This window comes from Astatotilapia calliptera, chromosome 15 (genome assembly GCF_900246225.1).
Source record: "Astatotilapia calliptera chromosome 15, fAstCal1.2, whole genome shotgun sequence".
NCBI classification, from domain to species: Eukaryota; Metazoa; Chordata; class Actinopteri; order Cichliformes; family Cichlidae; genus Astatotilapia; species Astatotilapia calliptera.
In genome coordinates this window covers 29,286,934-29,314,451 of record NC_039316.1, presented here as the reverse complement: position 1 = coordinate 29,314,451, position 27,518 = coordinate 29,286,934, and the positions used below count along the sequence as shown (strand labels likewise).

Genomic DNA, 27,518 nt, shown 5'->3' with positions numbered 1-27,518 from the left:
GACTTTGGTAAGCTACGAAGCCGCACCGCTTGATGAATCGTCAGAGCATAACGGCTACCGTAGTCAGGAGCCTCGCGGAGTAATCTGGATCCAAAACTCCATTCACTTCAGGTCCCAAAGTCAAACGAGCAGTGCAGCATCACTGAGAATCTGTCTAAATTCTTTCATCTTTAATAAAATAATCAGTGTTGCTGCTTTACCAGGTTTAACAATTAAGTTTAACATCCAGGCATCCATGAAAACAGAATTAGAAAACAGAGTTAGAAGTTAGCAGGAAGTTAGCTCTCTAGTTTCCACCTAAACATGATATACCATGTTCTGACTGAGAGATTTCTGAAAAAATTCAAATGTACAGCCCTGCTATCACGTCTGACATAAATGAAGACAGAAAACTAAACAGCAGTGACCTTTGTAGGGTTACTCAAGTTGGACAGCTGGTATATAATGATGTGCTACGAGATCGCTAGTGACACAGCTATGTTAGCATGACATAAACGCAGTGAAGCTGGAAGATGAATGCTAACTATTTTCCACTCGATAAAAGTTTCCGATGGTTAGGGACAAATGCAATCGCATGGCAGGATGCTGTAAACGGACCAAACTTCAGTCAGGAGAACAACTGAGATAATCCATCCACAACATGAGGTTAGTCATTAATATACTGCAACAACATATAAATAGAGCAGCTGCGAGAGAATTCAACATAAATGAATCAATGGTATGGAAGTGGAGGAAGCAAGAAGAATGATTTGAGTAAAGTTTGACTTATCTGACTGTTTTGTTTCGCTTAATGCGCCTTATAATCTGGCGCGCTTTATGTATGAAAACAGACCCGTTCATCGATAGTGCGCCTTATGGTCCGAAGAATACGGTAACTAATAAACGGCTTCTTTACATTTGCCCATGTTTAGCACCGCCTCGAACTGCATACTGCAGCGTTTACTGCTAGTATTAGCCAGAAAAGGTACCAAAGTGACTTAGAATTGTCACAGAGATCCTTTTGCTAACTACCTTGGCTAACGTTTAAAAAAGTTGTGAATAAGTGCTTTAGTAAATTAAGCAGGAAAACGTTTACGATGGCACAAAGGGGATGGCTACTCCATCTCCGGTCTAATAGACCCTGTGCACGAGAAAATGCTAACTTCCTGGTTTGAGACTGGATGTAGGGTTGTATATTTCCGGTAGCTTTACTTTGCGGTCAATCGCTACTGCGAAGATATACTCCAAAATCATGTCCAAAACTCGAAAACGGAAAGATCGCGTTAAGTTACAGGAGGAGAAGGTGGGAACACTCACCACTGTTGTGTCATGAAAAAATCTAATGATCAATTTTGACGTTTAAGGAGTTTAGATCGATCAGTTGTTTACATCACTCAACACAAGCAGAACTGCATTACTGCATGCAGAAGACACATCATCCACATTCAGAAGCACATCTCTGTATAGTGACTGGTCTTATGATTTAAACAGGCAAATGTTCAGCATTCAAACTACAGGTGAAGAATAGTCAAACCAGATGTTTCCCCGTTATGTTGATATCAGCTAGTCAAGTACACACCTACACAGCATGTTAACAAACCGTGAAAAAAAGCCACACAAAAAATGAATGATTGCTGGTAAGGGTTTCTATACATTAGTATTCACGAAGGATATGTTGTGACTTACCTTCAAAATTACAGTGGTCCCTCGCTATAACGCGGTTCACCTTTCACCGCGCTGTTTCGCAGATTTTTTAGTGCAAGTTTGCATGCTTATTTTTTTTTACATCACATTGTGTCCTGCGTCCTGATCGCTGCAGACGATCTCCTCCGTGACGTCTCTCCTGTATAGTACAGAATCGCTGCATCGATCGCTAGCAGTGTGACTCTGAAGTGCAGTACTGTATGTCCACAATGTCCACGAAACATTTTGCACCGTCAAAAAATAAAATTGGCTACTTGATTTCACCTATCGCTGGTTATTTTTAGAACATAACACCCGCGATAAACGAGGGACAGCTGTTTACAGATACTGAGAAATATAACATTTGAATCCCTTTTCTCTTTTGCTCTGAGGCGCGGGGGGAATATATCGACAAGTTGATGAATATCATTTACAGATATATTGGGTAAATGCCCAAGACATCTATAGAAATGTAAATCGCCGCTTGATTCATTCATTTGCTTAACTTGTTTTGGACCGTAAACAAGGCGTGAATAGGGAACCGGAAAAAAAAAGCTCCCCACAGGAGTTTCCGCAGTAGCATATGCTAACGTGCACATAGTCTATAAAACAGACAAGTTGAGCAGGTTGCCTGTGAGTCAGTTGCTTGGTAGATTCGAGAACTATTGATCCCAAACCATGTGTGTCTTAATCTTGTCATCCACCAGAGCCTGACTTTGCTTGCGCTTACACTTGTATGTACACACTCACTGACTGTCAAACGTCAGGCTCAATCGGCAAATAAGACACTTGAGCACTCAAGAATCCTCAAGAAAGAATAGAGAAACACATTAACCTCGCTCCTAGTCGAATGGTTTTGTCTATGTGCTTTACAAATTACATCAGATAAGATAATGAGCATGGATTAGTATGAAAGCCTGACATAGCAAAATGAAAGGCTGAGACAGAGGGGATGAGTAGGTGATCATTACAGGAAATTCTCAGAGCAGACCTATCTCTGGCACACACACTGATGATTACTGCGCTATCATAAGATCAGCCAGCACAGGAGCCAGCAAGGAAAAAGAGAGCCAGTGGTATTAACTCTGTATAAAAGCAATGCAAAGGGCTACACACCCTGTGGAAATGATCACTGGAAGCGGTGGAATAAAGCAGAATAAGGCCAGCGCTATCACATGTCTCCATCCGCCACCGCCACTAGTCACGAGAGACCAACGGACCTTCTGAGGAAATGTTACTGTGGCGTCTGCGATAGCAAGCGCTTACATTTTTCATTGAAGCTACACAAGGCAGTCTTGAATGTTAGCAGCAACTCATCAGTAAGAGGTCACGTCATGTACTGTGATGTAAGTAAAATGCACTGAGAATGCTCACGTTTACAAAGCAAGCTGCACAACAAAATGTTCAAAAGGACAATAAAGGTCAAAGGTCAGAAGTTTGTCAGCTGTGCTTCTACACTCAGTCACAGCTGTTTCAGACCACAGCTTTTCCTTAATGTAGCTGGAGAACCTTTATATAAGGAGTCAGAAATTAAAAACAGCCATGTCCACTATGCTTATCCACTATGATTTTATGCACTATTTTTCAGTGTTGCGCTGGCAAAGTATAACAGACAAAAGTCTTGTCAGTTCAGATTTTTTTCTTGAAAATCGATTTAAACCGGTCTACACAAACATAAAACATCGGCTTGTTGTATCTTCAGTATTTCTCAAAGTAGAAATCCTGGTACAGTGTGAGATCTCTCGTGTTAGTACAAACACAGCTTTAATCTCAATTTCAGATTATAGAGATATCTTACAATAACTTATAACAATGAAAAACTACCAATTTCTTATAGAATCTTTGTAACTCTGTACTTTGGAACAATTATGCTACACATTTTATAAGAATTTAGCTTAGTGGAGCTAAATTCACCCATTAAGGTGAAGGTTATCTCTGGAAGGAAAAAGTCTCCATGGAGAAACTCCACACTAGTGAAAAATGAAAAAAGAGAGTGTAGGAAAGCTGAGCGCAGATGGAGAAAAACAAACCTCCAGGTTCATTATGACATCTATAAAGAGAAACTTCACAATTATAATTTACAACTGAGGAGTGCAAGAAGGTCCTACTTCTCTGACATCATCACTAAAAACAGCCATAATGCTCGGGTCTTATTTTCTACAGTTGACAGGCAAACAAACCCTCCTGTGTCAGTGGCAGCTGAACTTCATTCGACCATGGCCTGCAATGACTTTGCCAAATTCTTCACAGAAAAAATCCAAAAGATTAGACAAGCAATTGGTACATCAACAGCAGATCCAGGATATGTACTGTGTCCACCGAAAAACTGTTTAAACACCATGAAACAGTTTCACCCTATTAACAGCAAAGACCTGGAGGACATCTTAGGTCAACTGAACTCCTCCTCTTGCTGTTTAGATGTCCTGCCAACACATTTTTTCAAAAAGGTCTCAAAGACTTTGGAGTCAGACCTGTTACAGATCGTCAACTTTTCTTTAATGTCAGGTGTGTTTCCAGAATCACTAAAAACTGCTGTAATCAAACCTATACTGAAAAAGGACAATCTTGACAAGACACAAATGAACAACTACAGGCCGATCTCAAATCTCCCATTTTTAAGTAAGATCATTGAAAAAGCAGTTTCTCAACAGCTCAATTACTTCTTAAAACAGAATAACTGCTAAGATGCCTTCCAGTCAGGTTTTAGAGAGAACCACAGCACTGAAACCGCTCTGACCAAAGTGTTTAATGACATCTGTCTGAATACAGACAGTGGAAAAATGTCAGTCTTAGTTTTACTGGATCTCAGTGCAGCATTTGATACAGTTAATAATAATGGATTGGATTTATATAGCGCTTTTCAAGGCACCCAAAGCGCTTTACAATACCACTATTCATTCACTCTCACATTCACACACTGGTGGAGGCAAGCTACGGTTGTAGCCACAGCTGCCCTGGGGCAGACTGACAGAAGTGAGGCTGTCATATCGCGCCATCGCCCCTCCAGTTGACCACAACATATTACTCAAACGACTGGAGAACTGGGCAGGTCTTTCAGGAACTGTACTAAACTGGTTCAAAACATACTTAGAAAACAGGAAATACTTTGTATCAATAGGTAACTTCACATCTGAGCAGACAAGTATCACATGTGGAGTTCCCCAAGGTTCCATCTTGGGACCCCTTCTGTTTAACATTTACATGCTCCCACTGGCACAGATTATAAAGAACAATAAAATAAACTATCATAGCTATGCAGATGACACACAAATATATATCACAATGTCACCAGGAGACCAAGGCCCTGTACAGGCTCTTGGTAAATGCATCGAGGAAATTAATGACTGGTTGTGCCACAATTTTCTCCAGCTAAACAAAAACAAAACTGAGGTAATAGTCTTTGGCGCCAAAGAAAAACGATTACAGGTCACCAGAGAACTTCAATCTATACACCTAAAAACCACGAACCAGGCGAGAAATCTGGGTGTAGTGATGGATGCAGACCTAAACTTAGAAAAACACATTAAGACAATAACAAAATCAGCTTACTATCACCTCAAGAATATTTCAAGGATAAAAGATCTGATGTCTCAACAGGACCTGGAAAAACTAGTCTATGCATTCATCTTTAGTAGGCTTGACTACTGTAACAGCATCTTTACAGGTCTACCTAAAAAATCAGTCAGACAACTACAGCTCATTCAGAACTCTGCTGCTCGAGTCCTCACTAAGACCAAAAAAGTGGACTCACCTGTTCTCAGCTGCATTTGAATAAAGCACCAAATCCACACTTTTAAGCTTAAATTTCAAAACTTACATTTAACTACTGATTTTATCTACTGTTCTGATTTTATCTGTTTTGATTTTATATACTGTTGTTTGTTTGTTTGTTTGTTTGTTTGTTTGTTAATTAGTTAGTTAGTTTATTTGCTTGTTTTAATCAATTTTAAATCATGCTTTTTACTTGTTTTTGTTTCTAATGTCTCTGTAAAGCACTTTGAATCACCTTGTTGTTGAATTGTGCTATACAAATAAACTTGCCTTGCCTAAATTCTTAGTTTAGCTTTTAGTTTAGCATATTAGCATGCTAACATTTACTAAGTGCTGCCAAACAGAAGGTACAGCTGAGGTTGACAGGAATGTCATTGCAGTTCCTGGTTGTTGGACAGAGCAAAATGGAAAATCAGAGGATGAACACAATTCATTCAGCTGTCCCTGAAACAGATGTGAAAATTATTAGCATTTGCCCTCTGGAATCCTGACAGCTTTCATTATTAGTATTTCAAGCCTTTAGTGTTTTCTGGTTTCAGACTGTCAAACCTAGCAGTAGTCAAGTCTTTTTACAAAAAAAAACAAAAAAAACAGACAAAGGCATGTAAGGTTACTTGTGCATCTTTCAAACAGAAGGGGTTTATTCTTGGATATGTTGCATTCCAAATGTGTCTAAATTTAAGCTTGATTAGAGAAAACACTTCTGACAACCATATGCTTGAGAAAAAGACATCAATATACAGTTGTGGTCAGACGTTTTACATTCACCCATCAGCTGCATAAATGTCATGGTGATTTTGGGCCTTAATGGTGTCTTTTAGCTGACCTTTTTCCAGGGTGGACTAATTGTACAGCATACCTGCACTCGTTTAAATTCATTTTGGATTTTCTTTAATGCACACAAATTATATATACAACAAAAAGAACACTTCTTTGACTGAATATTTGTAACTTTTTTGACAGCCGGCTTAGTCTTTAAAGTCTACTCAGTAGATCTGTTCCATAAATTAAGTTGTACAGCCGAAGATGGTTTATCCCTTTTAAGCCAGTCTCTGATCACTGGTGCCATGCAACTGATGGAAACAGCTTGTAAAAATCTAATAAGCAATTCTCTTTAAGCAATGTAAGCAATGCTTTTTTAAAATGTGTCAATGAAGTAGCCTCTGATGGAACTAGTAATTCTACTGTTATCTGCAAATATTTGGAATTAATACAAAGCAACCTCTATATTACAAAAAAATGTATATTGAGTTCTATATACTGCAACTGTTGGACTGTGATCTCTTAAGGGATCAGTAAACTCGGGCATCTTTTTCATCAAGTGCCACGGAAGGGCAAATCAGTCCCAAACCTCATCCTTTTCAGTCTTTATGGAACCTGCCAAGTAATTGGCTGTCTCCAGTTATGAGTTTTCTACATATATTCTTGAAGGCTGACTATCTTTTACTAGAAGCACTTTAAAAGGCCTTCCCATAGAACTGGGTCAAGCCCCCTGTTCAACTGGCCCTGGCAGTACAAGCAGCAGGATATGTGGCCAATTGATGAAGCATCAAGTGATGATGGTAAGCTTGACTGGCCTTTGTTTGAAGCTTGTCATATTTACAGCTGACCTTGAGAAGAGATTCTCCCAGTAATTTATAGCAAATAACGTTCTGAGTCCCATTTCAAAGATTCACTGTCACTTTTTACACAACCGTCACCTTGTCTTAAAAGACAATCACTGCTCTTGACAACACAGTCTTATAAGATATTATACTAGCCAGCTTGCAGTCCTTTCCAATTATATGAAGATAAGATAAGATAAGAGATAAGATAAGATAAAACTTTATTAATCCCTCACACACACACACACACACACACACACACACACACACACACACACACACACACACACACACACACACACACACACACACACACACACATATATATAAATACAGAGACATATATAAATAAAATATACGAAGGGGATAAATAGAATAAATAGGAATAACAATAAAAATACAAGTGAATTGCACATTTCAAGTATTGAGTCTATTGCACTGTTGACTATTAACAAAAGTATTGCACAAAAGGTATTGCACAGTGAGGTGAAGAGGCACTACAGCTTAGTTGTTCCCCCCTCCTTTGTCCTCCTGTTTCCCCTCCCTCTCCCCTCCAGAGAGGAGTTAAACAGTTTGATGGCGTGTGGGACAAAGGAGTTTTTAAGTCTGTTAGTTCTTGTCTTGGGGAGAAGCAACCTGTCACTGAACAGACTCTTCTGGTTGTTAATAGCCGTGTGCAGAGGATGCCCAGCATTGTTCATAATGTCCAGCAGTTATTTTTTAGTGTCCTTTTCTCTGCCACTGTCACCAGAGTGTCCAGCTTCATGCCAACCACAGAGCCAGCCTTCCTGATCAGTTTCTCCAGCCTGGATGAGTCCTTCTTTGCTGTGCTGCTCCCCCAGCACACCACAGCATAGAAAAGTACTCCAGCAACCACTGACTGGTAAAACATCCTCAGGAGCTTCCTGCAGATGTTAAAAGACCTCAGCCTCCTGAGGAAGTACAGTCGGCTTTGGGCTTTTTTATACAGGTGCTCTGTGTTGCATGACCAGTCCAGTTTATTGTCCACCCACAGCCCGAGGTACTTGTACTTGTTGACCACCTCCATCTCCTCCCCCATCTATCTGATCTGGCAGTGGACCTTCTCTGGACCTCCCGAAGTCCACAACAGTTCCTTAGTCTTTGAGGTGTTGAGTTGCATGTGGTTTGTGTGACTCCATGCGACAAAGTTCCTCACCAGACATCTGTACTCCTCTTCCTGAAGATGAAGATAGAATGAATGCTTTTAAAAGCAGATAGTTTTTAGCAATACAAATGGTTGTCTGTCTTTCTGTGTTACCCTTGCAATAGACCAGCAACCTGTCAAGGTTGTACCCCACCTCTTGTTCCATGACAGATGGGATAGTCTGAGCTAAGTTAAAGTCCGCTGACTTTGGTGGAGTCACAAACAGAAGTAGGCTCACTTTTAGTGCTGCACATATTGGCCATGTGACAGAAATGACATATCACATACACATTAGCTCCTTAGATGAAAGAAGTCTCTGTAATGACCCCACATATTTGTTCAAAATCTGAACTGAGGTCATTGTATTTTGTCTGCTACCAATTAGGATTTCTTTTTTGACTGCTCCTCCTGTCACTCTTCTTATTTTCACTTTCTCACGATTTGAACTCATGAGGACAGTTCCCTTATAAAGATTGGCTAATTTATAATTAATATTGTGACTAAAAAGACCCCCAGACCCAGCAAACATGCCCAAGCAGGTAGCTCTGGGTGACTTGTGAGGGTGTGTAGTCACGTAGGGGGTGTCAAAGGGCAAAACTGCCCTCTGTGGACACACCAATTTTGGTGGGCTAAGTATGGGGTTGCCCTACCCACATAACTCTACAGTTCAGCCATAGCTACATACTGTGGGCTCACATGGTTTTCTGGCACATTATTTATATTAAGGACTGATTCAAAACCTCAATAAAATAGAAGGTTAACTGCCTGTTGTCATGCAAAAGATATAAGGTCACATTAATCCATAATAATTCAAGCATGTAGCCCCTAAATTGTTTCAGACAGACTTCTATGATTTGTTTTGTTTACAGACAAAAGATCCTGGTTTGAGTACAGGAGGAGACAAACCTCCTGTCGGTCGTATCAAGACCCATGTGGTGACCCTTTGTGAATAAAGATTCTTTTTTCTTTTAGAGCAGCATTCTGGTCGACATTCCTTACCAATTGCTGGTGGTATTGTACAGTGGGGCACATGTAGCACATGCTCTATGGTGCCTTGGTCAGCAGCCGAGGAAATGTGCTCGCAACATGGGGTGCAGTAGGGGAGCTAGAGAGTGGGCATGTTGTGTGCACACCGTGGGCCTCTGCTTAGTATAGCTGGCCCATGGTGTGGACTAACCACTCTGAGACTGATTGGTAAATGGACTGATTCTTATATAGCGCTTTGCTACTCTCCCGGAGTACTCAAACTGCTCTATATAACATGTCACAATCACCCAATCACACCCATTCTCACAAGCAGTTTATCTATACCCAGTGCTTTCTAAGTACATTCACACACATTCACACTCTGATAGCTGCATCGGAGAGCAAGTTGGGGTTATTATCTTGCCCAAGGATACTTGACATGCAGACTGGAGGAGGGATCGAACCACCAACCTTGTGATCAGTAGGTGACGTGCTCTACCTCCTGAGCTACAGCCACCCCAAATGCAGAGGTCTACAAATCAGAGGAAAATCACACACTGTGCAGTGTGGATTTGCCCACAGTTCCCCTAAATGGGTTTCAAGGGGGCATGTTTCCAAGTTGATCATATTGATTAAGTAAGCGAGTCTTTTATACCATGTAATATATGTGCGGTAAGCATTTTTACACTAATAGGTCATTATTGCATTTGCATACAAATATAATGTGATTACAATAGTATGTTACTTTGGAAGGCCTTTTACCCCCCAAAATTTAAAAATGTACTTAATTAAGTGATACTGCTTTTCCCCGTTTCCATCCTGCTTTTCAGTCCACCTAAATTATTGTAAACAATACAAGCAATCCTACTGACAGTAAATAAAAGTGTAAGCCACTGCACAGCTCTGGCTTTGATGAAAACCGGCAAGTCTTGCACAAGAATAATTGCAATCAGTCACACAAGGACATTTGTTTCCCAAGGCTGTATCAGCACATACAAAGTAACTTGATGCAAGAGGGCTAATAGTGGACTCACGTGGTTACACTGCAGTTTTTCACCCGATCAGCCTGCCTGTATTTCGCTTTCAGCAGCTGTCTTGCTGTCTTGCCAGCTTGTGTTATAAATTAATGCATTAGCAGTTTTGGTTTGGCTTCTCTAGCCTGATAAACACAAGCTAAAGAAGAGCAAGATCTCCACAGCTGTGGAGGTGGGATAGGAGCAAGTGGACACGAAAGCTATTTGTCTTTGTTAATTATTTGACATCATTTGACATCCAAACTAATTAACAGCCATAAGCAGAAGAGCAGCAGGAGCGTAGCAGGCGACATTGTGAACAGGTTAACACAGGGGATTGTTTTAGGCAACTTTAATGAACTGACTTTATAATTCACTTTCAAGTACTCAGGGTACAGAATTTTCTTACTTAAAATCATGTTTCTAATATTAAAAAGTCTAAATACTTTGCTAGAAATGAAATAGATTGACTAATGAGGTTATTATTATTGTTTTATATTTTCAGATTGGCCTGCTGGCATTATCACTATGTATGTATACACCAATGAACCAAATCACTCTGACTCTGCTTGCACAATATACTTTCAGTCTGCTAAAACAGCTCCAACCACTGAAGTATAGACATGCACAATGCTTCTGAAGGTGTCTTTCTGACAATGGCACCAAGATGTTATCTCCAGATCCCTGAAGTCTTTGAGTAGAGAATATACTATGGGTCAGTCTAGTTACAGACATTCCCCAACCCACTCTTACCAGTTAGGAGTGTGTCTTTGTAAATGCTTTAATTCAGCAGTCTGTCCATAATGATCTGGCTCTTGTTAACCTGGGTCAGATCTTCACATCTACCAAGTTCCTTTACATCCAAAGAATGACTACAACAACCAATACTACATTTTTTGTACACAGAGAGACTGGTTTCTCTCACAACTTCCACATGTGGACACCACATACAAATGCTTATTCAGGACCAAAACCATGCTGTTTTCCAAAACCTCAGCACCCAGGTGTGGTGCGTAGAGTTCACCAAAATGATAGCCAAACAGAAGTGCACAAAAAACCTCACACATGGGACACAGCTTTGTTACATACTCCAGAACTACCAATCACTGTGCAGAGTCATATTGTAGGTGGTTGAATAAGTATATTATTCATATAAGGTAGATTTAACCTCTTAACTTCCACAAGGTTGTTAGTCGACCACTTAGAGTAGTCTTAGAGTTAGTTTTGCCTGAGTATAATCCGCCAAGTATTAGATACATCACTTGAATTCGTCGGGGTATTAAAAAATACTAGGGGGACCAGACATAACAAAGAAAACTCAGAGTATGTAGAAATGTTTTTTGTGTTTCATTTTACCAGGTAACACTAATCTAGCGCACCAGCTCATGTCCATTTAGTGTGAAGCAAATTACACTTTTCTAACCCACATTGTCAGGATAGTTTCTCTGATACTTGATGTTATTGTGTGCAATAAAGTATTCCATTTCACCAGTGGGAACCTTTTATCATTATGCAACAGCCTCATCAGCCCTATAGGTTCCTTTGAATGATACTTTATGCATTAAAATACTATTGTAAAGCTGGGAAATGTGTTTGTCAAATTAATCTTGCTAATGCTTGTTCTCATAATAGCAGGGATGCATTTCGTCTTCTTATTTTATGCTTTAAAAGTAAGCAAGCATTGAGAGTGAGGAGTGGTGCTTGCAGATACTTTCCAATAGTGCAGTGATAAAACTATTCAATGTTCCCATTTTCTCACGATGTACAACTTTATATCTTTTAACCGCTGTGTCCTTCATGCATGGTGCTGTATAATCAGTGACAATGAAACTTTGTACTTTTATTCAGAGCATCAGAGCATTCAGATTTGAGTTCTTAGACTCTCTTCTATGGCAGAGGTTTAGTATTTCTATCTGCTTTGATAATACTATCTTCTTAAATAATTATGGATGCTCTGATCCAACTTTTTTCCAATCTGATATGCCTAGAGGGACTGGTCCCTCTTCCCCTCTGTTTTTCTTTCTTTCTTTCTTTCTTTCTTTCTTTCTTTCTTTCTTTCTTTCTTTCTTTCTTTCTCCCTTTCCTATCCCCCAGTCATGTCTGTCATGTCTGTAACAACTGAAAATAAAGTAACATAAATAAATAAATAATAATAACAAAGGTCAATCAAATGGACCAATACGGCAAGGCCGTGATGATCCAATTGGTAAAGTAAATCAGTTGGGCATCTTTCTTGGCCTTGAGACAATAATTCTAATGGCTAAAGAACCAAACGGTTCAGGCAAAAGAAAAAAAAAAAAAAAAAGGACAGTTGGGATGCATAAAGATCCAAAATCTTCTAAAAGGCACCAACAGTACCAATGCTGTGAGTGGAATAAGCCATGATTATACCAAGCAGACAGCTTTAGGCTACAGTGGCTTATATTAGAAGATACAAGAAACTATCTTATTAGGATACAAGATAGATGCTAACTAAAGCAGCCCTGCTTTCTATGGGTAGAGGATGCCTATTTATAAGATACTGTAAATATTTTAATTTCTGTTGTAAAGCCTACTATTTAAACATGGGACTCTATGCAGACTGATTCCATTTTAAAGCTAGCCTCAAGTGGCCATTAGAGGAACTACAGTTTTTGGGATTGGCATGTGGCATTTATTTCTGCCAGCTTAACCACTCATTTGGAATGCGGATGAAATATTTCACCTTTCAGGTCTTTTTGAGTCTTCTAGCAATCAAATGCAAAGCTGTTAACTGTATTTGCTATTTCGTGTCTTTTTAATCATAGTTCTTTGCGAGAACAGCTGCATTTTGAAAATAAAGCTGAAAACTGAATTGAACATTACATTTGCTACCCATCAAACAACATACTTAAAGACTGTGCTGACAGGAACTGCAGAGAAAGATGATACTTTTTTGTCATACTGTCATTACGAGTGACCTTTTTTCATGCAGTTTGAAACGGCAATTGAAACCTGCTCTATGCACCATTTTTTTTGTCAAAGCAACCACATTCCCAGATCTCATCAGTGGGTGAAAGAAATGCCTATGCTATATTTTAATGAAGTAAAATTATCCAACAAGTTAAAGTGTACCAGTTTTAATCAAATTTCAGCTTGGGGAGTTTAAGATGGAGAGAGACAAAGAGAGTTGGGAAAGAGACAGATGGGCCAGAGAGAAAGCTAGATATCAACATAGCATCAGAGTGTGAAAAATACGTTATCTCCTTTTGACTCACATTGTGTTCCGGCCACAGGGAATCCTGCTCCCTCCCAGCTCTGTTCTGTTTCATCCATGTACAACACTGCTGTTAGTAATTAGAGAGTAGGTGTAAGATGCCGCAGATTCACCAGCAGAACAATCTGCTGCACACAGAGCTGTCTCATTTAAATAATTAAAATGAATCTACTCTTGTTCATATTTGGATAAATTAAATTAATATTTGTCCCACAAGGCTCGCCAAACACAATCTTTCCACCACAATTTGTAAGTATGGTCATGATTGTCAGAGTCTGAGTCAGGGTCTGCAGCTTCTGCAATCTGCTCACTGTGGCAGTGATGCAGAAGGGCTTCACTGCTATATGTGTGACATAGTAATGTGTGATTTACTGAACTTCCTCTCCATACAGTTATTCTTTTGCATGTTTCTTTTTTTTTTTTTTTTTTGGAGCCCCCGACCTCCTGGGTTAGCCTTCAGCGTTATAATCGGAACAGATCCTAGCAACCATGTCCTGCTCTGCCTCCTGGCCCCGTTTTAGGCAAGGAGAACCACTACGCATCGTATGGTTGCTATGTCATATGTTACGTCATATGTGCTAACAAATCAGTTTTGCTGTACTAAGGAGCCCTGCATGGGATAACATATCTAATTTTAAGCAGAAAACAGAGAGAAGTTGACTGTGGATAATTTTTTGTGACAGAAATTTAATTTCTTTTCCTTAAAGGCAGACTTTTGTGGCTCAAGAGTTGGGAGTTCGCCTTGTAATCGGAAGGTTGCCGGTTCGAGCCCCGGCTTGGACAGTCTCGGTCGTTGTGTCCTTGGGCAAGACACTTCACCCGTTGCCTACTGGTGGTGGTCAGAGGGCCCGGTGGCGCCAGTGTCCGGCAGCCTCGCCTCTGTCAGTGCACCCCAGGGTGGCTGTGGTTACAACGTAGCTTGCCATCACCAGTGTGTGAATGGGTGGATGACTGGATGTGTAAAGCGCTTTGGGGTCCTTAGGGACTAGTAAAGCGCTATACAAATACAGGCCATTTACTTTTTGCCTCTTTCCTTTGTTTGTGGATCTTATAGTAATGTTGCTCTACACAGTGGCTGTTCTTGTGGCAGTAGTACTAGCACTGGATTATTGAAGCAGACCGTGATATCAGTATTTAAGAATATAAATTGTCCACAATAATAATTTCTTTATTTATTATCAGTTATCATTCGCTGTTGATGTATTAAAAAAATATTCCTTTAGAACCTTTTAATTGGATTCTCAGAAATACTTACATTTTCTTCACACCCACATTCTCTGTACACCATCTGGGCAGGGGTCTGTGAGGAGTTGGCAGCCTGGCTGTGGTCTGGGACACTGGGCCTCCCTGTGGGTGGGGGCAGTCTGCTTGCCTCCATCCCAGGGAAAAGAGTAACACCCCCTGAGTCTGGGGGTTGATTGTCCCATTGGGGGCCGTGATACCTAGACCTGGGAGTATAGAGTATGTTTGGGGAGTGTGAATGGTTATATAGTGTTCATTTCACGTCTGGGGCTCTCCTCAGCTCTTTCCAGGAAGGTGGCGCTGTTGCCTCTCTGGTGGTCCTACTTGGGCTTTTGCACTCTGGGGGCCTGTGGATGTCCTGGCCTGGGTCTCCTCCATGTCTGCTTCATGCCATGGGGGGCGGGGCTATGGCTCCCCACACCCTCGTTACATGGATAAACCTTTTGAACTCAAGCACGCTCATGCACACAGGTGTACACACGGGTGCTTGAAAAACGTTATTTTTCCCTTTTATTTTTTCAATAACTTAAAATAAAGTAAAATAAATAAATTAATAATAATAATATAAAATGTGAAAAAATAAATCAGTTGGTCGTCTTTTCCTGGCAAGAATTCTGATTGCTAAAGTAATGAATGGGACAAGGAAATAAATAAAATAAAATAAAATAAAATAAAATATTGACATTTAACTGATATATTACGTTGATATATTATAATAAGTATACCAACAAATATGAAATACATATTCCTACCTTTTGATCCAGATATTTGAAATTTTCTATATAATATTTCTTTTTCAGTCAGTAAATGTATCAATTAATTTCATGTAGCAACACTGAGATGTAGTGGGCCAAGCCAGTTTTATTTATAAAGCACTTTACAAGCAGCAACCACTCACCAAAGTACCAACAGAAATTCCATACAATCTGACAGAAATTGCATAAATTTCCTAAATCTAGAGAAGAACATTATTAAACAAATACTACAAAAGCATAATACTACTGCATTAATTTACTGAGAAAAATGATTCAAAATTAAATATGGTTTTGATCTATTTAAAGAGCCCAAACATTGGTCTTCTGTTGTGTTCTACGTCTACAGAAGTGCATCATTCATTAATCAAAGTCACGACTTCCAAACTGGAAAAGGTTAGAAAAAAATTTCCATGGAGTGCGTACTCCACCAAGCTATGGTCATGAAGGCCTTACAAAAAATCTTACAAATGGAGGAAAATTCAGTTGACTTCCTGCTCTGACATGAGTGGTTGTCCAACAAAAAGGCCAAAGTGTTCATCAAGAGCATAAGGTCATGTCTGAGATTCAACAGGCCTCTCTGATATTGGCTAATATCATTATTGAAGAGTGTACAATCAGAAAAAAAGCTACTGAGAGAATGTCGTATATATCCACACCAAAATGTTATATTTTTAAAACATTTTCTATTCTGGTTTTGCATAAATGTCTTTTTTTCTTGCATAGTTGACTTAGTCTTAGTCTTTAACATCTTAACATCCATTGTCTCCAGCAAACCATTGTCATATTAGGGGTATGGTTTGGATCTACACCCATCTCTTTCCTTTTTAATGATTTTTGCCTATTTGGATCAACACACTGGAAAACCACAGGAAATCTGCAAGGCCTAATTCAATGCATTAGAGTTCATTTCAAAATTTTGATATTATTTTCAAAATCCAGCTCCACTCCAAACCCTGGATGGGTTACCACTGGCATGGTGGCTGTAAAGAAATCAATCTCTTTGCTGTAAAAACCTCCATCACTGGATGGAACAGTTTACAAACCAACACATTGTTAATAATGTTAAAATGAATAATTTGAGGTTGTTACCCATAAACTACCAGAATCTTGAACCAGGCCTGATGCTGAAACATGCAGCACGTTAATCGTGATCTTTAATGTGTTGCAGCTTATCACAGAAGGCATTTGTTAACCTACATAAGTGGAGCATACACAATTTATTTAAATAGCATGACAATTTCATTAAAGTCATTCGTCTTGACTGCCGGGATGTCTTAGATACATGAGGTTTAATTTTCTGCTTCTAAGTTCAGATAAAACTGAGGTTATTGTAACGGGGCATAAAAATCTTAGAAACACTGTCTAACAAGATCCTTACTGAGGACGGCATTGCCTTGAGTTGTCTGTTGTAGTGATTTTGCACATTATAAGTAAAATTGAAGCACACAATCCCGTCGCACAACATCAACATTTATTTATATACAAAAATAAAATTAAAAAAAATAAAATATGAAGTTACAATTCTTTTCTGTAAAAAAGCATTATTTTTTTGTATATAAATAAATGTTGATGTTGTGCGACGGGATTGTGTGCTTTTTATAATTTGTAATTGTTTAAATAACTCGTGTCTTAACTCATTCCATCACACAGAAAATAAAAACTTTTTACATCACAAAATGTTAGAAATATAAGTCGTTCATAACAACCTGAAAGGTTGGGAGATTAAAATGCAAACCAATGGAAGCAGAAGCAGAAGACTATAATGTCACAGAGCACACAGTGTCTATTATTGTGTAGACATTTATAAATAAGAGCTTAATAAAGATGCTTAATTTCTTAAGAAATATGCAGGTGGAGTGATCTTTATCAAAAGTAGAAGTTACATCTGTGGCTAAGTCATTGTACCCAAAAACTTTAAAAATCTATCGTTTGTGAGGCTATGTAAGTAAAGCTTGCTCTTCTCGCCCATGTGTAACAAACCATCTGTTGGGGGTTGTGGATTTGACACCTTAGCATTGTGAAAGTGGGGAAACATGCTCCTGGCTGTGCATAAGATTTCTGCTTGCAACTTAGAATCTCAGTTCTAAATGAAATTCAGATGTTTTTTTAAGTATGGGTAATGTATTATTTGAGATCTAAGGCATACACACACACACACACACACACACACACACACACACACACACACACACACACACACACACACACACACACACACACACGGAGCAACAACAAAGAGAAGAAGAAGAGGGTGTAGTTTACTACGCATCATAAAAAATGCAATCATTCATCTTCCAACTGTATCTTTCTGTTCTGACTTTAGAGTCCTTGTTCGTATACTGAGCCGTACTTTGGGAGTCATACTGTTGTAATACTGGGGAGAAAAGGGTAAGGTTTGATAGACTAAAACCGTTACACACAATACTTCAAAAATCTAAAGAGTGTGTGAGGCTGTTAGCTGTGTTGTCCAGCAATAAACTTATCTACAATGTGTTAGTAAAAGAGTGACTTGTACTTCTGAAGTCACACTTTAACGATGCTTCATATCACAGTCTTTATGATGAAAAACATGTTCTCTTGTTAGCACATGTCTGCGCTGTCACTTGTCATGAAAATGTCCAGAGTTAGGGTTCAAGCTTCCTCTTCACTTACCATTGATCATTATTAGGGCCCACAATAGATTTATCATATTATCCCCATAAACAACATGCTTTTATAGAGATCATTGTGACACAAATATTTAGATTCTGGTTTCACAATGTGCATGAACTCAAAATCTTAAAATTTCATATTTATAAAGTATTGCAAAGAATACACTTCTTGTAAAAAAAACTGATTGGAGATGCTTTTGAGAAAAGCTCCTGCTGTGACCTTCCTTCTGTGAGCGCATGCACGCACACACACACCCACACACACACACACACACACACACACACACACACACACACACACACACACACACACACACACACACACAGAGAGAGAGAGAGAGAGAGAGACAGAGAGAGCGGGAGATCATTAATACAAAGGGTTGGAGCCGGTTTTGGATTTTCACTTGTTGTTGGATTTAATATGAACAGTCACATAAAATTCATTACAATTTTTTGCCTTTGGTTCAATTAAGATGTTTCTTTAAATCTACAACACCTTCCTTTTCAAAAAGTTTACTGACATAGTAAAGAAGTAGCTAGGGAACTCAGTAAGTATGAGCAACAGTAGCTTAAGGACAGTTTTTCCAATAAATAGGATTTCATCATCTGCAGTTTGTCAAAAAGTGCCATATTAAAAACAATTCAGCAGACCCTCAGAGTGCGGATACAAACTGTTTTCAGCTATAGAGGTGGAGGTACGCTTCATGTACTTATCAACATACAGTTCAGAGGCTTGCATTAGAGTGCATTGGTGCTTGGGCATCTTTTATTTAGCGTGGTTATACCATTGTGGATTTAGCTATATAAATATGCTCAAGAGTCTATCATATGTTTGACATGCAACTAAAAATTCGAAAATATATTTTTTAAATCAGTAACTTTGCAAATTTAGAGGAAATGTTTTTGGACAACACGTGTGTCACATTTTAAACAGGGTTTGAATAATCAGCGCTGACATACAGACATTTATGCGCTGGGTATAACAGACATGCTTACCGTGGTTGTCATGTTTACATCACCTGTTTTCTGCCTTTGAAATATTAAAATCGTTTGGGCTGCTTTTTTAATTATCTTGAAGGGGGGAGCAATTTTAAACCCACGAGTTGTGTTTTATTTCATTCTGTGAGTATATTTGAACTATGCACACGGTCTCCCAACTGCATGCCAAGCATAGCTTCCCATTTGTCATGCAAACTAGAAAGTAGATGAACCTCTCCCTGGGCTCAGGAGCTGAGTTTGCTTACACATTTCCATGATGTGATGGTTTGTAATTCAAGACAGATGGCGGGAGGATATTTTTACCATTTTGTGTGCTGGAATAGAAATTAGTGATTGTCCATTTGGTGAAGAGTGAATTTCAGTTTCTCCATTTTAGATACTGCAGCAACGTGAGTACATAAAGCAGTATCCAGGTGCAATACACCCGCTCTGGCAGTCATGAGGAATAGAGGGTATGTATGAGCTCTCCTTCTCACATCACATCACTCCTCTCATCCATGCTGAGTGAACAGAGAAACTTTCTGGGTTTAAATGCAATGGAGATGTGTTACCTGCGTTGCCTGTGTTCCTCTTTTAAGAAGTATAACACATAAACACACTCAGTGATCTTATTTATGTACTGCACAGTCAGTATTCTGAAATGCATTTAATTCATATTTAGAAATAAATACATTTATAAACTCAGATTTATGACATGTCCTATAAGTGTAGCTTCACACCAGGCGAGGTACAACAAGAGAATGAGATAAATCATAGTTTAATATTTTCCAAAGGTGTCATTTGTCATAAACTAGCTGTGAGAAGCAGGCGGGTTGTACCCGAACGCAGACTCGCAGACAGGACTTTAACTCAAAAGACATTGATTTATTGCTAGACAGGAAATAATACAGACTAAACCAGGAGAAACACAACCATGAGGGAGATCGCGACACCGGACAGAGGGAAACAGAGGGCTTAAATACACAAGGAATCATGAGGGGATGAGAAACAGGAGGGAAACACAGCCGAGGCTAATCAGACACGATGAGACAGGGGAAGCAAAACTGAACATGACATGAGACGAGGTACCTTCAAAGTAAGACAGGAAGTTATATACACAGTGATAACCAGACAAAGACACGCGAGCTTGACAACAGAAACACGGGAACAGAAAAGGGAAACAAGACACAAGGACACAAACACAGAGAGGGTACAGAGGACAAAAACACAAGGGGAATCTAGGTCAGAGACACAGAATAAAAACTAATGAAATTAACCTTAAACCAGACATAATAATAAGACATAATAGTCACCAAAAACATAAACTCCAAATGCTGGGTCAAAGGCCCAGAACCATGACAATCATTAATCATCCAGCACACTACCAGAAATACACCTACCACATGCACCATTCTTTGGTTTATTATAAAAAATTATAGAAATTTACAAAACATTACTGGGCTACAGTTTTTGTGTGAAGATGGATTTGTGCTAACTACAAGTCCAGAAACAAACTGTCACCTCTTGCTATTAGAATGCAAATAGAAACTTGCTGAACGAGTTAGAATTCCACTGGCTCTGTGTTAAAGCATTTTATAATGAAAGGATTTGCTGCTAATGTGTTGTTGGCACTCTACATGTACATGTACTGTGGTATTGTCTGTGTGACTACTCTATGTTACCACAATTGTAGTTTGACTTGCCTGGATGATGGCTCATCTTTAACTGATGTCAAATTATTGGCATTTATAACAGCTGATAAATCCAAATGAACAAAAGTGAAATAAAGATGGACGAAACACCCTCCAACCATGATATGAGTGTTGGTGTCACATAGTTTATCCACCAGAGGGCACGTTGCACTTGTTGACATTGCGTGTTTGGAATGTCACAAACTCAACAACCAGCTGATCCAAACAGAGTGGATTCGAATAATCCACGACTTAATTTTTTTTTAAACGGTATTGTCAGTTTTTCTTAGTAACTCCATATAACTCCAATAACTACATATAACAAATGCTAGGGAAGTTAGATTAGCTAATATATCAGATTTTTAAATCTCCAAGTATCAACATTAAACACATTATTGAACAAGCTCTGCAAAGGAAGATGAAATATCAAATTTTTCCTCTTAATAATAAACACCTTCATTTAGAAATGTAATTGTATTGTCTTTGTCTTACATTTCAATTTGTTTGATAATCTGAAATGTTTAAGTGTGACAAACATTCAAAAAATAGGAAATCAGGAAGAGGGCCAACGCTTTTTCACACCATTGTAGGTAATATGACTAACAGCATGGGCCAAGTTCAACATCATTGTGCTGTTTTAAAAAGCTTAAAATGTGAAAAATCTGTTTTCATGTCTTTTGTCAGTGCCACAGTCCAATCCACCATCCCGTGAACACATCTGCACTGCTCCTTCTCAGCATGGAGTCATAATGCCGCTCATTGATTATCACCGCTCTGCTTATAGCTTCACTAACTCTTTCCAGTATGTTAATAGTACGGCTCAAATCATTTGTATCCCACTGTCATTACGAAAGCTCTGAATCTTGATTATTTGCATGTTTGATTTGGCAAAGATTTGGCAGATGTCCAGAGAGGCTGTAATAGCAGGAGAAGGACCAGTTACTTAGTTTTCCTATGTTTTAGCTCATATAATGTTTTAATAAACATTAAATCAATACAGAAATGCAATTTTTAGTGAGAAGAATGTGGCGTTTTAACACATAACACCAAAGGTAACACACTCCCATGGCTGTAGTCTCCCTGTATAGGAAAATGCACATTGTCATACTGCAAAAACTGCTCAAGGAACACAACCTGGTCTCCAGACTTCCCACTTCCAGTCTTACTGTGCACCTGTGGGATGTTCATGAAAAACTTGATCCATAGAGGTCCCAAGCTACAACATACAGGTCTTAAACGATCCACTACCACCATCCTAGCTTCTGATTACACATTATACGCAATATTAGGTGGTATTAGGTGTTTTTATATACTGGCTGAACATTATATTAGTCTACTATCATCTCTGTTCTTATGAACACAGCCGCAAACTTGAATACTTCCCTGCCTGACCTTGGCTTTTGACTTTTTCCTGTCCACCTGTGTTGCTTAGATGGCTGATGGAACCTGCTGCTGCTTCTCATGGCACATGCTGTTACTTTAAACCAACCTCAGGTGGGTGGGGGTGGAGTTGAGTGTAGGTAGGCAGAGAACTAAATCCACACCACACTCATCAATCAGTGTGCCCCATCTTTCCTCTTTCTCCCTGCATCATATTTCCTGCAGCTTAGCTGAGGTACGTCCCTCCTTATACACATTCTGTGGCACATGATTAATCCCACCACTCATATCTCTTTTCATGTGTCAGCACCTTCAGTGCTTTATAGGCTTATTCTGAGATGAAGTGACAGCTCTACTCTGAAATATCACCAAATTAAGACTGCTGGCATGTGTAAACAACGTAAATATACACCAAAACCCACAAATCAAATGGAGGGCAATGTCTAACTCTTCTATTAAAACTTTGTTGACCCTGTAATATTTAAAGGTTGTTTTGTGTGGTTCAGCTGTTCTAGGTTGGTTCAACATTAGTCATGTCTCAGCTGACTCTTTGTGATGCTGGGTGCATTCCTTCTTGAAAAATTGCATTCATAAGTCACAAGTAGATTTATAGGTCCCAAATAAACATGGGCATGTGGGAAATGTTAGGAACCATTTGTGTTGCATGTGCCAGATAATAATATAATTCCCATCTAATTGACTTCTTTATATAGAACATTTATCTGAATAACAAAAGAACAGATTTGGAAGGTGCTATCTTCTAGTTTCTGAAACTATGCTTGCTAAGTGTTTTTTACTGACCTGGTGGATGTTGACAAGTGCAGGAAAACAGGAAGCAACTAAAGCTTTCAAGCAAGTACAATGAATGAAGTGCAGAATTTCCATCCAAAACACTGCTATATATTAGTAAAGTACATGAGTAAATGTACAATATTGCATTTGACCAACCTATTCATGCTGTGCTATGTCCATTTTTGATATACAGTATGTTGTCAGGCAGTGTAAAAGTGTTCAAAAGATTTCCTCGATTCTGGGAGATTACACACAAGCACTATAATTTACATATTTGTGATGGTACATTACGCAGCCATTTACATACATGCATACATGAAGGAATAAAAGAGTAGAGCGCAATGGTTATCCATCTCAGTGACACACATCTAAATGTATATGTGTTACAAAGTTTATTGCATAGTCTGTGAAACTAAAGACTCATCAAGAAGATCCAGATACATTCAGTGAGAAATACTGTTGACTCTTTTAGGGAAGAATGAGTGTGGTCCCAACAAAGTCACTGCAACTGAATTATATAAGAATGCAAGTCAACAGAAGCACTTTCTAGACAGGATATATTTATAAAAATGTCCTACAAGAGTGCTGAAATGAAACTCTTTGTTAGTCTGAAGTCACAGAAAGTTCTGCAGGTTTGTATAAGAAGGGAGACATTTGATAAGGGAGAAAACAAAGGAAAATTATATCTCTAGAGCTGTGGATTGAGCAGGCAGTGTTCTGTAAAAAAGAGTTTCTTGGCTTCTGAGACCAACACACCTGCATAAGCATGAAGTTAAATGTTGTGAACGAATGGAATTCATTCAAAGGAAATATGACAACCAGTCTTCATACAAGCGTGCATGGAGCCAGCTGAATGTAGCGCACATGCACACGCGCATACAGATGCCCTGTTACTCAGAACCAGCTGTTCCAGTGTGTTTAAATTATCACCTGTCAGCACAAATTTACCCTGATTCTGAAGGAGCTGGAATTCAAAATTTGCCATACTGTTGAAATCACCCACCACCCTCCTTCTGCTGTTATCAATCATAAAGTGCAGGCAGTGAAGGGCTAGCCATTAATTTCCCTCGTTTCCTTTTAAGATCACAGGAATTTAGCTCAGTCTTTCTCTGGCAGCTCTGCATAGCGACCAAACAGAGAGTAGGGAAATGTAAAGACTTTTAGAGACTAAAATGTGCTGTAAGGCAGCCAAATTATTAGAAACATGGAAAATCAATAAAGGCATGCTTTTATCTTCTAGAAAAATAATACATTTATCATAAGACATTTTCGCCTTCATATTTGACTCTTTTGTAGGCCTTCTTCAGCTCACAAAAAAGCACTAACATTTGTCAGCTGTAGCTTCTTTCAATGAACATATGCAAACTGTGTAGATAAAAAAAGAAGAAAATAGAAAGAGTGTTCTTTCTACTCATGTACAGTTTTTTGGGGGGGGGAATAAAAAAGAATAAAATTCACTTCCCTAAAGTGAGTTCTCCATTCAGATACGTACAGACTTCCAGCTTTTAGCCTCGCTGCTAGGTAGTTTACCCTGGACAGTCTCACCATACACCATACACTCACAGCTCAAGCAGATAGCATCATAACAATCTATGTTAAGATCTGGGATATCTTAGACAGCATATAAACTCTTGGTGCTTTTAGTCATTGTGTTGGAGCTGAATAACATTGACAGTGGCCAATGCAATGCACTGGAATAAGTCCAGGGTGAGACCAGCTTGCAGCTTACATGAACTTACAAAGAGCTGTTGCTGGAGTAGTGCTTACTTGTGCAGAGTTTGCATATCAGTTTGAATGGCAGTTCTGAATAAATAAAAGAAAATTACTATATAATACTTTGTTGGTTAAAATGGTTCCATGTAAGTACGGATCCTGTATCACAAGACTCTGGCGCTTGACAGAGTAGACGTTCTTGTGTCACGCCAAGGGTCAGCAGACAATTAGTTTATTTGGGTCACCAGTGTCCACCAGCTTTGTTACTTTTATACACTATATTACCAAAAGTATTCACTCACCCATTCAAATCATTGAGTTCAGGCGTTCCAATCAGTGCGATGCTGTTAAACCAGCAGTGGAAACCATGCCACTGTTGGTCAAAGACAAAGGAGAAGAAAGGGAAGGCATGTTAGAAGGCAGTGAGACAGAAGGAAAGGCAATGTGGAGGTGAGAGCAGCATCGTTCAGGCCACTCCACCACGGCTTTCACCTTAGCTGGGTCAGGACGTAGGTCTCCCTGCTCGATGACGTAGCCTAAGAAGGCAACTGTGGACACGTGGAAGACACATTTCTCACCTTTTACGAACAACCGATTTTCCAGCAGGCGTTGCAGGACCTGTCTGACGTGGGTCTCATGCTCTGACAGTGATTTGGAGAAGATCAGGATGTCGTCAAGGTAGACGAAGACGAACCTGTTGATGAAATCCCTCAAAACATCATTAACGAGTGCTTGAAAAACTGCAGGAGCATTAGAGAGGCCGAACGGCATAACCAAGTATTCAAAGTGTCCAAGGTGAGTATTGAAGGCGGTCTTCCACTCGTCGCCCTCTCAGATCCGAACTAAGTGATATGCGCTCCTCAAGTCCAATTTGCTGAAAACTGTCGCCCCCTGGAGCAGCTCAAAAGCAGAGGTCAGAAGTGGGAGTGGATATTTGTTTTTGATGGTTATGTTATTTAATTCACGGTAGTCGATGCACGGGCGGAGAGACTTGTCTTTTTTCTCGACGAAGAAAAACCCTGCTGCTACGGGCGATGAGGATGCGCGGATCAAGCCGGCGGCGAGGGACTCTGAGATGTATGACTCCATAGCCTCTCGCTCCGGTAGAGAGATGCTGTAGAGACGACTAGTAGGCAATGGCGCGCCAGGGAGTAAGTCGATAGCGCAATCGTACGGTCGGTGAGGAGGCAACGACTGGGCCCGGTCCTTGCGAAACACTTCGGCGAGATCATGATAAACAGGGGGCACTCCGGACAAATCGGAGGGCGCGGTCGACTTGGCGAGGGAGGCTGGTGTGTGAGGCGGTGAGGCGGATTTAAGGCAGGTCATATGGCATTCCTCTCCCCACCCCGTAATGCGTCCCGTAAGCCAATTAATGCACGGGTTGTGTTGACGAAGCCAGGGGTGCCCGAGAATGAGCGGCGTCCGAGTGGCCTTAAACACAAAAAAACATATTTCCTCAGTATGGTTGCCAGACAGAGTAAGAATAACGGGCTCAGTGACGTGAGTAATGTCAGGTAGGCGCTGGCCGGACAAAGCAGTGACATGCAAAGTGTGGGGAAGAGGTTCCTGCCCTAGCTGAAGGCGGTCTGCTAACTCAGAGTCAATAAAATTCTGTTCCGCCCCTGAATCTATCAAAACGGAGAGAGCATGACCTTTGGTGTTGACCGTGAGCTGGGCAGACAGCATTAACCGTGGAGGAGATTTGTCTTGGCTGAGACCGCCCACCAGCACTCCTACCGTCACTGGTGGGCGCGACCTTTTGCTCGAGATGGGCAAGAGGCGACCACATGTCCCTTGTGGCCGCAATAGAGGCACTCACCGGCAGAGATACGGCGCTGGCGTTCCGCGGCGGAGAGATGCGAGCCTCCAATCTGCATGGGTTGCTCTCCTCCGTCTGCGCTCTCTGCCTGCCGGGAAGAGCTGGGCTCCGAGGTGGAGCCAGCCCTCCACTGCCCCGTGGCCTCCTGGGAATTGTAGTGCCGCGGCAGACGACGAGCTCGCAGCCGGTCATCCACCTTAATACATAAAGCCATTAACTCGGTGAGAGAGTGGGGGAGATCTCGCATAATGAGTTCATCTTTCACCTCTTCACGAACATTATTGAGCAGTGCACTCCGTAAGGCCTCCGGGCCCCAGCCTGTCTCTTCAGCCAAAATCCAAAAATCAATAGAATAGTCAGACATGCTCCGCTTCCCTTGTTTGTAGTTCAGCAGACGAAGCGCGGCGACTTCAGCGCCTGAGCCTTTATTGAACACGGTCTGGAATTTAGACAGGAAATCAGCATAGGCAATCCCGGGATCCGAGCTAAGCACGACCTGAGCCCACTTTAAAGCCCGGTCCCGCAGCAACTGGACAAAAAAGGTTATTTTGGCACCGTCGTTGTTATGGAAGCACCGCTGCTCACGGAACACAAGAGTACATTGAGCCAGAAAACCAGCACACTTGTCCGACTCACCCGTAAAAGGTTCCGGCGTGGGCAGGGGTCCGTCCGAGGGTGGCAGAGGTGCCGGAGGTGCGCTCGCAGCGGCAGGCGCAGGCTCCTGGGGGGCGGGAGCCGCCGGCCGGGGATCACTCTCCAGAGGTGTTAAGCGAGCGACCGCCTGCGTAAGCAACGCCATTTCATGGTGGAGCCGCTCGAGCATTTGCTCATGTCGAGCCAGAGCAGCTCCCTGAGCGATGAGTGCCTGAGCAACAGGGTCCTGAGCGGCTGGGTCCCGACCTGCTGAGTCCATGATGGCTGGATCGTTCTGTCATGGTTTCAGTTAACGGACTCAGGCGCAGACCGGGACTCCTTACAGGATTTACAGATTTTATTTACACAACGACACCAGGTGATGCTATTTACAAAGTGCTGGAGGGAGGGGAGGGGGGTCCAGGGTTCCGGGGTATGTGAGGGA

At 40.5% G+C, this 27,518-nt stretch overlaps 1 protein-coding gene across 4 annotated transcripts in view; it reads left to right on the top strand.

Moving 5' to 3' along the window:
* Nucleotides 1–27,518, top strand: part of LOC113037374 (heparan sulfate glucosamine 3-O-sulfotransferase 5) — a 123,792-nt gene that overhangs the window by 29,903 nt on the left and 66,371 nt on the right. For 2 of the 4 annotated variants that reach the window (XM_026194368.1, XM_026194369.1), the window contains exon 2: nucleotides 19,440–19,515. The exons of 1 other annotated variant lie outside the window; for it this stretch is intronic. The gene's annotated coding sequence lies outside the window, so the exon portion shown is untranslated. Of the gene's footprint in view, nucleotides 1–19,439; nucleotides 19,516–22,165; nucleotides 22,228–27,518 lie in introns of those variants that run through there. One more of the 4 variants, XM_026194371.1, reaches the window with a different exon arrangement.